The sequence below is a fragment of the Bombus huntii genome, chromosome 16, assembly GCF_024542735.1.
Source record: "Bombus huntii isolate Logan2020A chromosome 16, iyBomHunt1.1, whole genome shotgun sequence".
NCBI lineage: Eukaryota > Metazoa > Arthropoda > Insecta > Hymenoptera > Apidae > Bombus > Bombus huntii.
The window spans coordinates 1,463,151-1,478,989 of NC_066253.1; the positions used below are offsets into that span (position 1 = coordinate 1,463,151).

Sequence of the window (15,839 nt, forward strand, 5' to 3'; positions counted from 1 at the left end):
CGAACCGTGTTGCACTTCCGAGATTGAGTTTCATTTTTAACGATCGAACAGTAAATGGAGTGCCATTTCAACAGTTCGACAAAAAGAAAATTGTCTTCTCGGGTAAAATCTTCCGATAAGATTATACAAATATAGAAATTACTTTTCGAACGACTCTCGTCATAAATTGAAATATTCTTGTAATTACTTAGGATCTGCGGAATTTTCAAAAATTGCTCAAATTTTGCAAACATCGCGGAGATCCTCGACGTTATTTTGTGATAAATCGTTGTAATAATTGACCATCGATACGGTCGAAGTATCTTCGATAATTAACCCTAATTATCGACCAATAATTTATTATTATACAAAACGAAAGCCAATGTCTTTCATAACGAGACATATTTTCGAATATTTTCGCGGACCGCTGTACGTATTTCGTCTTGGAATTAATCTGAAAAGAAGGTTTCCGGTCGTGGCGAGTCGATGCGTACATTTTCGCTAGGTTCAATGAAATTTTGAAACTGAAATTCAGCTGGATTCGCCAAAACGCGATTATTCCCCAGTCCGTTCTTTTTTCTCTCTTAATCCTATTATTTTATCAATACGAATATGCAAATAATTAGATGGCCGTTGAAAAGTCAAAGCGTCTTCTTTTTGATCTTCTTTTTTCCGTAGAAGTCGATGGCTTTTGGGTTAATAGATTTGCTTGTGGAGTTTTAATGAGGTTCGTGCGATTGATGGAAAAGGGATCGGGCTGTTAATTAATCTTGGTGGGAGGAAAAGTGGTGGTGCACGGAAAAGGAAATTCAATGACTTAACTCTAACCGCGATCAAAGCGATAGAGTGAATTTACAGTGACGAAAGGATGGAATTGGTTCGTTGCTTGAAAGGAAACGACTGCCTTTCCTTTGAATAAAACTTTGGCTGCGATAACAACCGAAAATGCTCTATATACGTTCTTCCTTTCGATCACGCTAACCCAAATTTAAGGGATGAAGCCACCCTCTAAAATTAGACAGCTTGAACATTAACTCGAAGACCGAAAATTAAATTAACGTAGGTTAGGAGAAAATGCTAGAGTCAAGAAACAATTTCCCAAAGTGCAAAAAGATTGTTATACATGCCTATAGCGTTTAAAAGACCATAGTATACATGGAAACTTGTATCGTTAACTTCGAGTGGTGCAGAAGTTCACATAATTTCAACTAATTCCACTGCAGCCTGCTATGCACAGTTTCGATTAAATCCCGCTTTAATTGCCTCGAAACGACGTTTTAATGCTCTGCAACTACCATACGCGTGTCACCGACGATTTATCCTAACCTCGAGAATTGCTCGTTGGCTTGCGATCCTCTTCGCCTATCCAAGTTTCTCTCTTGTTTCGGCCTATTAATTACAAATTTTCTAACCTAAAGCTTTCCTATGGCGAGCGTTGAAATACTTTCCTAAGCTCGCGTAGGAGCGATGAAAAGCAGAAAATTGATAATTTGATCATAAACATTCATTTTCGGGGCATTATGTATTCAGGACTGAAATCAGGGATTTCTAAGGGAACTTCGATCGGTCTCTATAGAATTCTTTTCGTTCTAGGGTCTCGCAAATCCAATTTCCCTTGACAGACGCAGAGGAAACCGTTTACCTCGGCCTCAGCCTCGGCAGATCTGCATAATAATCGGGCAATGTACGGTCGAGGTGTTCGTATCGACGATTCTGACGATTCCAGTGATTCAAAAGCATTGGTATTCTTTCTGTCGATGATTTTATGCGAATCGTGTATTTCTCCAAGACGCATGTACCATAGAATCTTTTCAAACGACTGGTGATATCGACAAAAGAAATATTTTTCTTCTATGTCTTCGTAACGTGAGTTCCAAGACAGAATTTGCAGATTTTATACTTCGAAAGGAAACAATGTTATCCGATGGAAGATCAATCGATAAAAGATCTAACCGATAAACTCAACTATCGAACGCTATCTACAAGAACCGATTAATAAATCCGCGGAACGAGCAAAAACTAATTATGCAAATATCGATCTCGCGAATCAAATTTACAGCGGAAAATGGAAAATCTGGAAAATTAAAATTCCCAAAGAAACTCACCCACATATCCACGAATGCCTTCTTCTGGGCACGTTGGTCTGGGGAACCAGCAACAGAGGCGCGGTGCCTTTATTGTTTGACCCGGTCGAACCACCGCCATCGCCGGCCGGAAGCCGAAGCTCCGGTACCTGTAGGTTGCTCATGTTCCAGCGTGTCGCGCGTTACGTCACCAGAACGCGATCTCTTCGTCGTCCTTTACGACTCTCCGAGCAAGCATCACTCATATAATCCCACGTCGGCTAGCTCAGAAACCTCTGCTGCGAACTTCCGATTCGCTACGAAACAGACATGGCTGATCTCTGTGCAAAGGATGCCCGTCGTTTCGTCTGGCATCCGGTCAGGAGAAGCTGCGCATCGTAAACGCGACGTTTTCAACAGTGAAACTGACCGAGGTTACGAGTCTCTAACCCTTTGCAAGAGATTTTGTTGGAAATTGAAAACGATGCATCTACAGCGATTTTCGGGATTTCCAGGATTTTCATGCCGTGGTGATAAATTGAAAGGTGTCGATTAATTTTTAATAGGCGACACGCTATGCGGATTCTTTTCGCGAAAGTGTCACATTTCATAGAACGTATGATTCTACGTCGTCTACGGTAATCGAAGATAAAAGTAGAAGGTGCTTTTTTGGAGGAGAAGGAACGTTGAAATTATCGTTTGGCAAGATGATTTCAGAGTTTTTCTTAGAACTTTGTAAAAATGGATATGAGTGGGAAGTGAGACATTGTATATGTATTTGAATATTTTGTGTCTATCATTTTACGAAGAAAAGGAGAAATTTATGTACACAGAGGATTTTGAGTGGAGAATTTCCAGGAAATTCCGATTGTCGTATCAAATTATTGCGATGTGTACGAATCGCGGATTTTCTTTTGAAATTTAATCAAATTAGAGATAATTTTGACACCCAATCTCTTGGTGACAATCTCTTTCCGGTGTCTTCAAAGACGCGCTATCGGAAGAATTCGACAGGTCACGTAATTTCATCATCTCACAAAGGGTTAAATGGAACTCTTTCAATTCACCAGCTGACTTGGCATAAATTTATGCCAGCCCTTTCTTCCTACTGGTTACCAATGCTGTGTGCCACGTTTCATCGCGTTTTCATCGTCTATTTTTCCAGAAATAGTTTCCATGACCATCTGTTAAAATTGTTCGTTTCTCTTGTCTCTTATAATTTCACTAGATTCTTTCGCTATTTCGCCGAAGCTCGAGTCTCTACACACCATCTTCCATGCAACAATTTCTTCGTAATAATTTTTAATCGGCGCTATATTTTGTTTCTAATCGGCCTGAAAGTGAGACACAAAATTTGCTCAAACTTCTACCGAAACACGATACTTTTATAGCGTTATTTGTCTACTTGCGAAATGTTCCTTCAGACAATTCCCAACTTCTTTCTCATTCTGTTTCCCTCCGACTACGCAGTTCCGTCGAAACAAGATCGTTACATCAGAAGGCAACTCGTTCTCGTTCCTAACGATTATTCCTCCTACGAACATCATTGAAACACCGGATAACGATTAAACAGACGGACAAGCGCTCGTTAATGTCAGATGCAAAGAGAAATTATTTATTGCAACACAAAACCGTGTCCAGCGTCTCTTAACGAACGAATCTCGATTCTCCTCGCAGACGATCGAAACACGTTTTTGTCCACGTTAAAACGTCAGTACTGAACGTGCTCACGCGAGATTTGCATAACTACGCTGTAACAAGCGACGATACTTTGTTTTTCAATTGCCAGTTCAATAGCGTACATGATACATTAATGCTGACGTTTAGTCGAACGTATCGAGTTTCCACTGTACGAGGAAATCGAGAACAATTTGTTGTTTAATTACAGGATCGTGGATCGAGAGATAAATCGCGATAATTTCAACGTGAGATCCTATAAGAAGGTAAACAAGTGTATAAAGAAGAGAAATAAAACGTTCTCTATTGGAAATTGAAAATGTTATTATTTTCGTGCTTCTAGTCTTATCGTTAGAAAGGCGATTCGAAGGCTGAATTACTGTGATTATAAAATTCGTCGCAGCAGACAAGAAAAAAAGAAGTTACTGCCGTGGGAAATGGAAAAACAGAAATGGAATACTCTTCGTCACATAATGGAAATGCTCGTTACTTTTTATTATTAAAAGAATTGTGTTTTTAATTCTAAAAGCGTGAGTCGAGTGTCCGGTATTAAAAGCATCGAAGAAAAGAGAAAATTTTGTTTGCTGGAAACGCAGCTTGCATGTATCGTTTACAAAAATTACATTCCACTTCGACACTTCGAGATCACGACGAATCATTCGTAACAAGAATTTCAATGAAACTGGCAATTCCTAGAAATTTCCATTAACCTTCTGAACAAGAGAGCCATTAGCTGAATTTTTCCTTTTATTTTCAAAACACGAAATTTTTTCTATTTCCTGCAGCCAGGTTTCCCCCAAATAATTACATCTGGACGAGAGTTTAATGGCGCTTCGAGCGACTAAAAAAACTCGATTAGATCCGAGCAAAGAGGAACTATCGTTTACCAGAACTGAACTAAAGACCGGAATCATCCATTTTAACCTCTTTTTTTGCGCAACAGAATTCTAGTGGAACGTTGGAAAAAATTGCAATGGAAGAAAAGCAGAGGAACCGGCGCGCTTCTGGCAAAGAAAAAGGGGGATGCATTGGCGTCCTTGATTCGACGCGTTTAATTTCACAGCGAGGGGATCGTGGACGTCGAAAGATCGCCGTCGACTATACTTAACCGAAAGCACAAGTCATCTAGAAACGTTTGATCGACCGTGACACGGTGTCGATGCAAATAGGTCATCGAGTAATTCGGCCTCTTCGAGATCAGCCTGCACATTAACTTCCCTAATTAAGTATTCTTTATCCCGTCATCCAGTGGGACGATTGAAAAATTACGCAGACCGTAATATTTTAATATCTTCGTGTATGTTGTAATTGTAATTGTCTATGTATGTAATTGTCTTTCTAATTGTATTTTGTGAATTAGTCTATGAAAATACAGGGTGGTTGGTAATTGATGGTACAAGCGGAAAGGGGGTGATTCTGCGCGAAAAAAGAGGTCGAAAATATAGAATAAAAGAAATTTTTTTGTTTTGTTTTTTATAGTTTATAATAAAAATAACTGAAGTATATATTTTTCGAGATTCAACTCCTAAAGGCTGTTCGAACAGAGGCTAATAGACCTAAGTTGTCATAGAAGCAAACAGTGTGCGGGCAAGCAGTTATTTAGCTTCATATATTTTTTATATTATATACATTTTTAAAAAGTGTACTTTTACACTTAGGAATTTCCCATCAACGCATAAAAAATTCCTAGTCCAGTTATAACACGCCTCAAAATTCCAGCGCTATGTTACTTTAACATCTAAAACTTCCGCGATGATTAGACTTGCATCTGTCAACTACGATACAGGGTGTATCGTAACATATCGAACCTACTTTGGGATTAGAGAGAACATCGGACAAAGAGACACGTACTCTCTATCTGAGCTTGTTTCAAATTTATCGCCATTTTTATGTTTCAATAATCGACAACTTCCCTCGCAGAAGGTGCCCGAAATGGCTATCTCGATTTGTGTTATCAGACGCACCTGGAAATTTTGTAAGTTGGCGAAATTCTTTTATACGACAAGTGCATGCAGGCCGAGGCTAAGCATTTCGAGCATCTTTTATGAAAGTAAGCAGTTGTGGGTTATTGAAACACAAAAATGGCTACAACTTTGCAACGAGGTTGTAAAAAGCACGCGTTCGTACCAATCTTTTTATTGCTTTCGTGCCTGCTGTCTATCGCTGAAATGGGTCCCAACGTTCCACGATACACCCTGTGTATTATTTATTTCTCACTGTCTCGCGGTATCGATCCCACGCAACTTTGACGAGATGCAAGCGGCTGTGTGAAGATATCGAAACGCGAAACACTCGCCTGAGACACAAATCCCACGATCCTGCGTCCAAAGATCGGCAATGGGATTTTCTTGACTCGGAGATGAAACCTGGGAACGTTGAGGACAGTTTGCGGAAGTTTCTCGTACGTGAAATTTAACTGTATTCGGAGCTGCGAAACTGGCTGACAAAATTTTCGCTTGGAACTTCGGTTGCGCCGTAGAAAGCGGATTGGTCGTGTCGTTTGACGGGATTCTCCGGGGAATTTCGATAAGACGAGGCAGAGAATCTCGTGGCACGGTTGGTTAAAAACAGTTGCGTTTAGTGCGTGACTTTCAAGATGTCCGGAGAGATTTCTCCGCAACTTTCAGACAGGAGATTGCATAGTGAATGATTATGACAAGCGGTTCGTTCAGTTACTTCTGCTTCCAACTGAAATTGACGCATCTCTCTATTTAGCACGAAGAACGTTAAATCGATCATTCAGAATCACACAAATTAAAAAAAAAAAATAGTCTCCTGTCTTGTAACAATTTCAAAGAAACGTCGCCAATATCATCCCTCGACCTCGTTAAGTACGAAAAATTATTTTAACGCGCGTTTATTTAACCAACGCTACGCGCACCAATGGAGTTTGAATTTTACAGCCCCAACGGAATTGCAACATTTTCACGAGACGTTCGAAATCACGTAGCGACGCAGAGGATTAAAAGCGAAACTAGTGCAGCGGATAAGACAGCCTTTTGATAAATTTTTTACTCGTCCAGTTGACGGGTCGTTCGAGTCACCGATCAAAGTGAAATTCGCCAAGATTACAGGGGTGGCCGCTTAATGAAAACGGAGGAGTTTAGCGTGTAATTAGCGGTAGGTTAACGAGCATAATTTATCGATGAAAACCAAGAACGCTAGCACAGAGAACAGCAGCCATTGGGGCCTGTCAAGAAAAGGATCGTTGATCCTTACGAGGTTTCGCGCGGATCATCAAATTACCAGAGCACAAAGTGTGTCGATTACGCCCTCTGGGCTTCATTTCGTAGACCAGAGACGTACAAAGCACGAGTCGAACGAATACAACGCGGTCTCGACCATCTCGTCGATGGGGAAACGATGCAGAGAGGGTTCGACGAGGTCGGTAATTGAAGAGCGCGCTGCAATTACAGGGCTTCGATATAATTAATCGTCCGCGTACGTACGTACGTACCATCTCTTCAACGAAGTACTACTTTCCAAGAAATTGAAACTCTGACTCGCTAACGCGTCTTGTAGGATCGACGATCCAACGTATTGTGAAGATTTTGCGTAATATAACGATTGGGATTGTATTGGGTTGGCAACTAAGTGATTGCGGATTTTGTCATCAGGTTGTATTGATAAAATCCGCAATCACTTAGTTGCCAACCCAATAGGTACGTACACTGTCGCTCGTATGAAAACTTTGCTCGATTTACAGTATCGATAGATGAATATTGGTGAAATATATGAACGAATGGCAGATTAGCGATCAAAAGCAATTATTTACTATCTTCGTGTGGAACCAACAGATATGTATCGTATGAAACGTTAATCGATTAGTTGAAGAATTATTCATTTGAGCTACTTGTGCACAGAATATTGGAATTAAAAGTTATTAAAAACGTTATATTAAATATTATTGGTGATCGGAGATCAGCCGTGGTATCAATTCGGTAGAACGCTGTGTATTTTATTTCTACGTCTACGAACGTTGAATGACAAAATTAAAATATTCAAAGGGAATTCTCTCGAAAACGAGGCTTCGCACAACTGGACGAACTCCTAGCTCATCACCAACACTGAACCAACCTATCAGCGACACTTGCGGCATACTAAATACGATAGTAAAAGAGTACAACAACACGACCTACGTAATCCGCTCGACACGCAACGAAAAGAAGACACCTGAGCCTACGCGACGCGAGAAACCGCCGCGGCTTTTCCGCGAGGGATCGGCTTTTACTTTTGTTTTTCAAGCGTCGATGTAAATTACCGAGCACGATCCGGGTGTGGCGGCAGTCCGCAACGAGCCGACGAGCAACTGCGACGAAGAATAGCTAGCCACCACGACTCTGCGCTAATAAACTTCAAAGACGCGCGTGACGTTGAACACGAGATTAAAAAAAAGGTCTCGTACAAAACAGTTTTATTCGATGTTTTCCACTCGTTCTCGCATTTATAATCGTCCTCCTTTCAATTATAGTACGAACAACAGGATGTTATTGGTAGCGTTTAAAAATAGAGTTTTAATGAAGTAATTAACGAAACTTGCATACGAATGACGAAACCGGTGTACGATACTAATCCGAGCGAGACTTTTTCCTTTTTCCCACGAATCATGTCAATGAGGGAATTCTGTAATTCGATTATACAATTTCGTTGCTCGCGTTTCCAATTTTGCCGTTCAATTAACGTTCGTTACCAGAGAAATGGAATGTCATAATGCTGTCTCGCGATCCGACACGGCCGCGCGGACTGTTACTCGACGAGTATCTTGTCCCACTTGTCCCCAGCGAATTGCTACGTTTCGTATTAATAAATATTTCGTGTTTATACCGCGAATATACAATTTTCCCTTGTCTTCTTGACGAATCGCGTCTGCACGAAATATCTTAAGACGCCAGGAATCATCTTCTCGACAGACATGTTTCATTTTCGTATCTTCCGAACATTCGTATTTTTCTAACGCAATTTTAGGCTATAATTTTTTATTCTGTCATACTTTCTAGCAATTTATATAAAAGGTGAAACGAAAAAATTCGAAATAGTTTTACCTGCAGCTTTTGTAGAGGATTAACAATTATCTTTTTTTAAACGAAGCTTTCTTGAAATTTAGAATTTTAGAATTTCTAAAATTCTGATTATGATTAAATATAATCTGATAATGATAAAATTCTCTTTATGATTTCTTTCAAATATTTTCACGTATAATTTTATCAATAAATTGCTACGTTTTAATCCAACATCTATAATTTTGGTCAGAAACAAAGCTACCAATAGCAATTAATTATTGGCTGCCGCGTTTATACGGCAATTTTGAATGCTCGCCACAATTGCACAGGCATATATCGCATATTGTACATACAAATTATCAAACAGAAGCTCAGTTAGCCGTATTTCCTAGTTAGAACCGTAGTTGTGTGATATCGTTGTTCCCTTGTTTTCATTGAAGTGCAAGTAATTGCTTTGCGTACTTATGATTAATTCAATGGCCCTAGTTGTTGAAGAAAAGCTACTACATTCACAGTCAAATGTATTTAGATGGAACAAGCCAGTGGAATAAGCTTCTTTAGAAAATTATCGAAGCCCCGAAAATGTCTTTATCTCCGAGTACAACGTGAGCTAAGTTTCAAGATACGATCTACTATTCGATCGAGATCTGATTCTGATGTATCGATTATATTATATCGATAAATTTTTTTTTTTTTGATAAATTATTACTTTTTTAAATTATTGATGTGTAGAAATTTATCTATATCAATTACATATTAATGAAAATAATATTTAGCTGCTATGTAGCTACAAACATATTGTAAATTAATTTTATTAATTCAAAGAAGGTTAACTTTTGAGTAAAAATCTACAAGTTGTAAAAAAAAAATTGTCCAATATACAAATTTCAAATTTTCCGCCGAATTCAAATCTAATCTGAATAAATCACATTTTTAATAATTTTCTGGACATAAATACACGATGAAAAATGTTACTTTTTAGCATTTTAAACATATAAAAACGTTTGGAAAGAAGTTTGAAATAGAAATATGTATATGACATGTATCTACGATATCGCAATGACATTCCAAAATAGCGACAAATCAACTGCAGGTAAACTGAAACCGCGACGCGCAGCGAGATATCAAAATTCATTTTGTGTCTCTCAAAATTCCAGCGCCAACTTCTCTCATCTTTTATTACAGCTGTTGTTATTCCATGCTGATATGTTTTTCTCGGTCGAATCTGCTTTGCTTGTAAATTTCAAGCACGCCACTTTACTAAACTTCGTTTCTCCTTCGTATTTCGAAAGCATGATCGAATATTCAGTTTACGAATCGCTGGATCTACATATTTGAGGAATTTTTGTCGCGCGAAGTGATGTCAATGTCTGGAGAATCGAGTTCAAAAATTAATGGAGTTTTATTGTAAAATGGGAAAAGAAGCTGCTTTCAAACAGAGGCGTAATAGGAAAGGAACGTATTAAAAATATTTTGTTGGCAAATCTCGAGATTTTTAGTTATATTAACATGACATAACGTTGCCAAATACTTATATTTAGGATTCCATAATTGTACAAACAGGTACATACAGTGGTTTTCGCCAAGGACAGCGTTTAAAACCTAACCTTGGTCTAAATATACATATTATATTCTGTAGTATTTTTAACTAAGTATTCTAACAACAGATATTGTAAATTCACTACGCTAAAGTATCTTCAAGTACTCTAAATGAACAGGTACAATAGCAACAATTTTTTGGGAGAAACCTTACTCCAAAAAGTCTTCCTATGAATTATGTTCTAATACTAAAATCTCGAAGATGATATGCCGCTGGGAGTAGCCATTCGCGCGTTATTTAGCAATTAAGTTAGAAAAATTTACCAAATGTCCGGTTGGACAAATTGTAAAATAGAAATTAAATAATAAAAAAAAAATACTAAAATTACATTAAATATACCAAGGAAGGCATTTTTAAGAGACGCCTAATAAAAATTCAGCGATTTCTGCGAATTTGTCTACGGTGAATTACGAATGAATCGTATTGTACGAAGAAATCCACGAAACTGAAAAATTTGTTTCGTTCGCTAAATATTCTAGTAATATTACAGAAAGTATATTGAATACCATTTGTACTTGAATAATTCTGAACTATTGTGAGTCGAACATAATCGTACATTTTTTTTATTATTATTATGTAATTTGTACTTTAGAATTTGTCCAGCTGGACATTCGGTAAATAGAATCGTACATTGCATAGTTGTTTTAGCTGTCCCAACCGTACGATACTGCATGCCATAGTGTACATACATCCATCGATCTTTATTCTGCCATCATCTCGCTTACTTAAACTCCTACGAGCTCCTACGTCGCTTTAAATCTTGTACGTCTCGTTGCTTCTCTTTTTTATTTTGTTAGCTAGCGACTCTTGGTATTTAAGTGTCTATTTAAGTACTTGTTTGTATTTAAATTATTTTCTGTTAATTGCACTCAAGCCAGAATTACCTTTCACTATCAGGTTCCTAGTAATTATTATGGGAAAACATAATATAGTGCTAGTAGGTTTGGTTTGTTTCAATATCGTTCACGTCAACACAAAATCAAGCACGATATACGCAGTCATCATTCGTCACTCACTCGTCTCGTCACAACGGTCCCAACGCTCTATTTTCACGCTGACCATCCTTCTTGACAACCCTGACAACGCTGACTTCTCGACTCACGACCGCCTGTTAATTCGTCTTCCTCCCTTAAGCGTCCCTTTGTCTTTTCTCATAGCCCCACCACGTACGTGTTCCGCAACCGTCTACGGCCATGGTCACATAGGCTTTTTCCGCCGAACTATTCGACTGAAGGACCGACGACACATTGAAGTTTCCAGACCCTTTTGACTTGTCGGCACTTAACTTTCTCGCAACATTATTTATGGGTCACCCGATATTTCTCAGGCAATCTGTGTCCACGATACTGCATTACTATAATTGTGGTGGTGGCACTCGACGACGGAACTGTCAGACTGCTTGGCGACACAAAGCGCTATACCATCAAAGCGTAAGGCCGACATGGCTAATGTACCATCGATATCCCTACGGTCCTTCCGCCGAATATTCGGAAGAATGCAACGGTCGCGGACATCTAACAAACGCGTCATAAAAGATATAACATAACAAACACGAAGATCGTGCCCCGCTGGGGTACAAACAGCCAAAAAATTCTACCGAATGTCCAAATTGGACAAATTGTGAATGTAAACAACTAAATAAAAAAAAACGCGTGCGTAATGGAGGCAACAAAGAAAAGAATCCGTTCGGTTTTGAACAAAAGATTCATTCCGTTTCGAACAGCGAAGCGAACACATTCGAGAAGCGTGATTGTTGATTGTTGACTGTTAATTGCTTAATAAACTTTTTTGTTGAATATCGAGAGTATTTCTTGGGCATTTACATCTAACACCACGTCGTAATTATTGATTGTTTACTCAGTCGCGTATCTTTTCTCTTCGTATTATTAATAGAATTTGTCGCCAATGGAATGAGTAAATAAATAAATAAATAAATATTCTCACGTTTCACGAAGAGTGTCACGACCGGCACTCGGTGACTTTGTATATCGCCGAAGTGGCTAATGAGCCATCGATATCCCAACGGTCCTTCCGCCAAATGTCCTAGAAGAAGGCGTGCGTGGCAACGGTCGCGGACGCCTAACAAACGCGCGGATAGTGAGGATATTGAGGGGTGACAAAAGAAAAATAACCGAATCCGATCGGAAGTCGAGTTGTAAGAGTCAGTCTTGAAAAATCACGCTTAGAGCTCGGAAGCAAGTAGTAAACCAGATGTTAGAAAAAAATTAAGTTCCTTTTTTTTATTTTTCATCTTAAATTTGTTTCTTTTATTTTTTTTTTTTTTTTTTTGTGTGTGTGTGTGTTATTTTACTGCTTCGATCTTCACGGACCTTCAAAGATCCGCGAAAATCTCGCGATCGACCATCGAAAACGTGAACGTTAAGACGCTCTCCAACCGAGTGGGAAGTTTCTTTGGTCGAGGCCAACGATGCCACTAATCAAAGTATAAGAGAAGCTAGAAACTCGTCAACGTTGTATACGCCTGCTGCATCGTGTGAATCGCCTGCATTCATTGCTCTGACACCTTCCTTCGTTTTAGCTAGCAGAGAAAACGCGGTCCACACTCTCGGCTTAATTACTCTCCTTTTTATCGTTTTTTCTTTTCCTCCTTTCTTTCCTCCGTCCCTGGCATCTTCTCCTTTTGTTTCTCTCTGTTCAGGAAGGAACAGTCCGCGACAGAATACGCGACGCGTAATTACAGGCCACCGTGGAGACGCGTTTCCCGCTGGCTAACTCTGTCGTTTCAATTTCGACGTTTAAAGCCGATAGACGATCGTGTCGCTTCCTTTTACTTTTTCCACTTTTACGGTGCTTCGTGGAAAGTACCAAGTTCGAGTGGATGGCTATGGCTATAGCGAGTTGGAAGTTAATTTAACAGGCAGGTTTTCGTCGTTGCACTTGATACGTTATCAGCTCGTTCTGCGAACAATGTCTCTTATTATACACTTCGAGCGTGCAGTTTAAAGCTACTTCTAAGTGTAATTACGTTTTAAATGTGTTTTTAAAGGAAACCAAACTGATTTAATTGGAGCTTGTTTGTTAAATTCAGTTCGAAGCGAGGGTGCTTTTCTAAATATAAAATTTCATCGAGACGATTAGAAACATTTCTTACAAGAATTTGTTACATTCTCCTTTTTCTACTTTTTCCTATTTTTGCCAAGTATAAGCGAAAAGAATATTTAAAAAGGTATTATAGTATCTTTAGGCAAAACTGAAGGCTCTCCATCTTTAGCCCCGAATTTTTCTATTCCCCCGGTGCGAGTTTTCCATATTATCGGCGAAAAGCTGAGTCGTAGCTTATTTCGAGCGAAAGAAAATTCAGTTTCGTTCTTCTCTGCTCGCGGTGGGAAGTTTCGCAGTCGAAATATTCTCTTTTCGATATTTTCAGACTTTCCGCCTTTATTTACGATTCAATTGAGAAGTTTCGCAGCCACGTTAAATTGCGATCGATTTCGGCGGATAAATTATACCAACTTCACGCAACTTCGTCAGTCGACCTTCATCGAGTAACAAGTGTAACCCCTGAATTATTCAGCTACAACGAGCGAAGCAATTTACGTTGTAGAAATGGATCGTTCGAGACCCTACGATCGATCGATTTCTAATCTTCCTCCCATCTATCGACTTTCCTATCCAAAATTTCGATAATGAAGAGCACATTTTTCATTCTCAGCCACCAATATCTCCTCGACGAAGAAAACAATCTGCCAACTGCACAAAATGCACCTGACAGTGAAATGTATCGTAGGATCTTTGCTACAATTATAGTTTATTTGCAATAAATGGATTAAACAGATGTTGGTTAAACAGGAAACGATGGTTGTTTAACGTAAACTAATCGCAATGACGCGTTATAATTAAGACAACTAGATAGTTAATTTGTGTTGGAATACAACGATATTACACACATAGACGCAAATAGTCTGTAGAGGATAGATCTTACTAGATGTCACGAAATACAGATTACTGTTTGTGAGCAATTTATTTAAAATAAATATATTGTATATAATATTGATTTGACACACTAAGCACAAGTCCAGATATAATAACTTTCGCGAAATAAATACGCGCAGTCCCAAGAAACTCCGTATATACGTCTGATGCGTCTGTATGCTTACACTGCGATCGCTGAACTTCTTCGCTCGTCATTTCGTTTGTTTATTTATACTGGTCGGGGGACAGTCGAAAAATTTGAACTCGACTGCGTTTGACGGTTGAAAGTAGCGGCGACATTGTTTTGCTCGGAGTTCATTACTCCTTGCAAACAACAACAGGATTTGAATTTGTCCTGCTCGCGTGCCGCTACAAGTCTTATACAGACACCTACACAGGCATTTGAACAGGACACTTACATAGCTCATACTGGCTACTGTATAGAAAGTGGGGTTGAAAATCTTTTAAGGGACCATGGGTCACTACGTACAGTTAGTCTGAGAGTAACTGGCCAACTGTCAACAATCCATAAATTCTTTACCTGCACACTTTGTTAATTACACCATATCACTCACTTATATTTTAAATACATTTGGTTCTGTAATTCTGTTTAATAAATATCACCTAATGTTATTTCAACATAAACATTCTGTCTTCCACAGATTATTTATCTTAAGTTTAAGATTAAATTCTAACAATTTGTAACTCTCGTCACCACGGATCTGTCACGTAAAAATGACAGGAAAATAATAATAAAAAAAATGTTGGGTTCTTGAACCAGACTTCGAGATACCTTCGTTCTACAATAAGATTACAAGCGTGCGATTAGACCGTTACCTAAAGACTGAAGCCTCGATCAAGATCCAGCCCTTCTAGATCTTCCTTTATCTTATGCCTACGTGCCGAATTCATATTCCTTTGTTTTGGGAGTTGGTGTCGTTTTACCTGACGCTAGCAACTGGCTGACTTCTCCATTCACACTCTCTGGCTTCTCAACCAACACTGTTAATTCGTCTTTGTTCCGTAGCATCCCTTTGTCTTTCGTCTTAGCCTCGCCACGCACGTGTTCCGCAACCGCTGGTGGCCAGGGTCACGCAGGACTTTTCCACGAAACTATTCGATCGAAGGACCGACGATACATTGTTGGGCCTGTCGACACTTAGGCTTCCTAGCGACATTGTTTATAGTTCGCCCGAGATCTCTTAGGCCTTTCGTCCACGATACTACAATATCATCGGTCGTTGCGAAAGCCGTAAATAAACAAGAATTTAGACATAAAACCTGCTACGAACTGTAAACCCTGGCCTTGAATCATTAACAATCCACGCGAATGGTTGATGCGACCTTAGACAATTGAAACAAAACGAAGAAAGATGTATTTAGCACGAACAATGGATAGCTGCGACACCAACTGTCAATGAAATTCTTCTACAATGACGTGTCATTTTTCCATCCTTGTCAAATGAATTTCTTTATTTTTTTCTGTCGAATTCGCGCTTCGTCGATCGACCGAGATAAAAGGAATTTCCTGCGAATCATCTGCGTTTGCTTTTCGCTAGGAATGGCCCGGACGTGGACTACAATGGG

At 39.1% G+C, this 15,839-nt stretch overlaps 1 long non-coding RNA gene across 4 annotated transcripts in view; it reads right to left on the reverse strand.

The window, feature by feature from the left end:
* Positions 1 to 2,339: 2,339 nt before the first annotated feature.
* LOC126874865 (uncharacterized) overlaps positions 2,340 to 15,839 on the reverse strand; it is a 34,255-nt gene continuing 20,755 nt past the window's right edge. For all 4 annotated transcript variants that reach the window (XR_007693052.1, XR_007693051.1, XR_007693050.1 and 1 more), the window contains one exon: positions 2,340 to 2,431. This is a non-coding gene — a long non-coding RNA (uncharacterized LOC126874865). The remainder of the gene's footprint in view (positions 2,432 to 15,839) is intronic.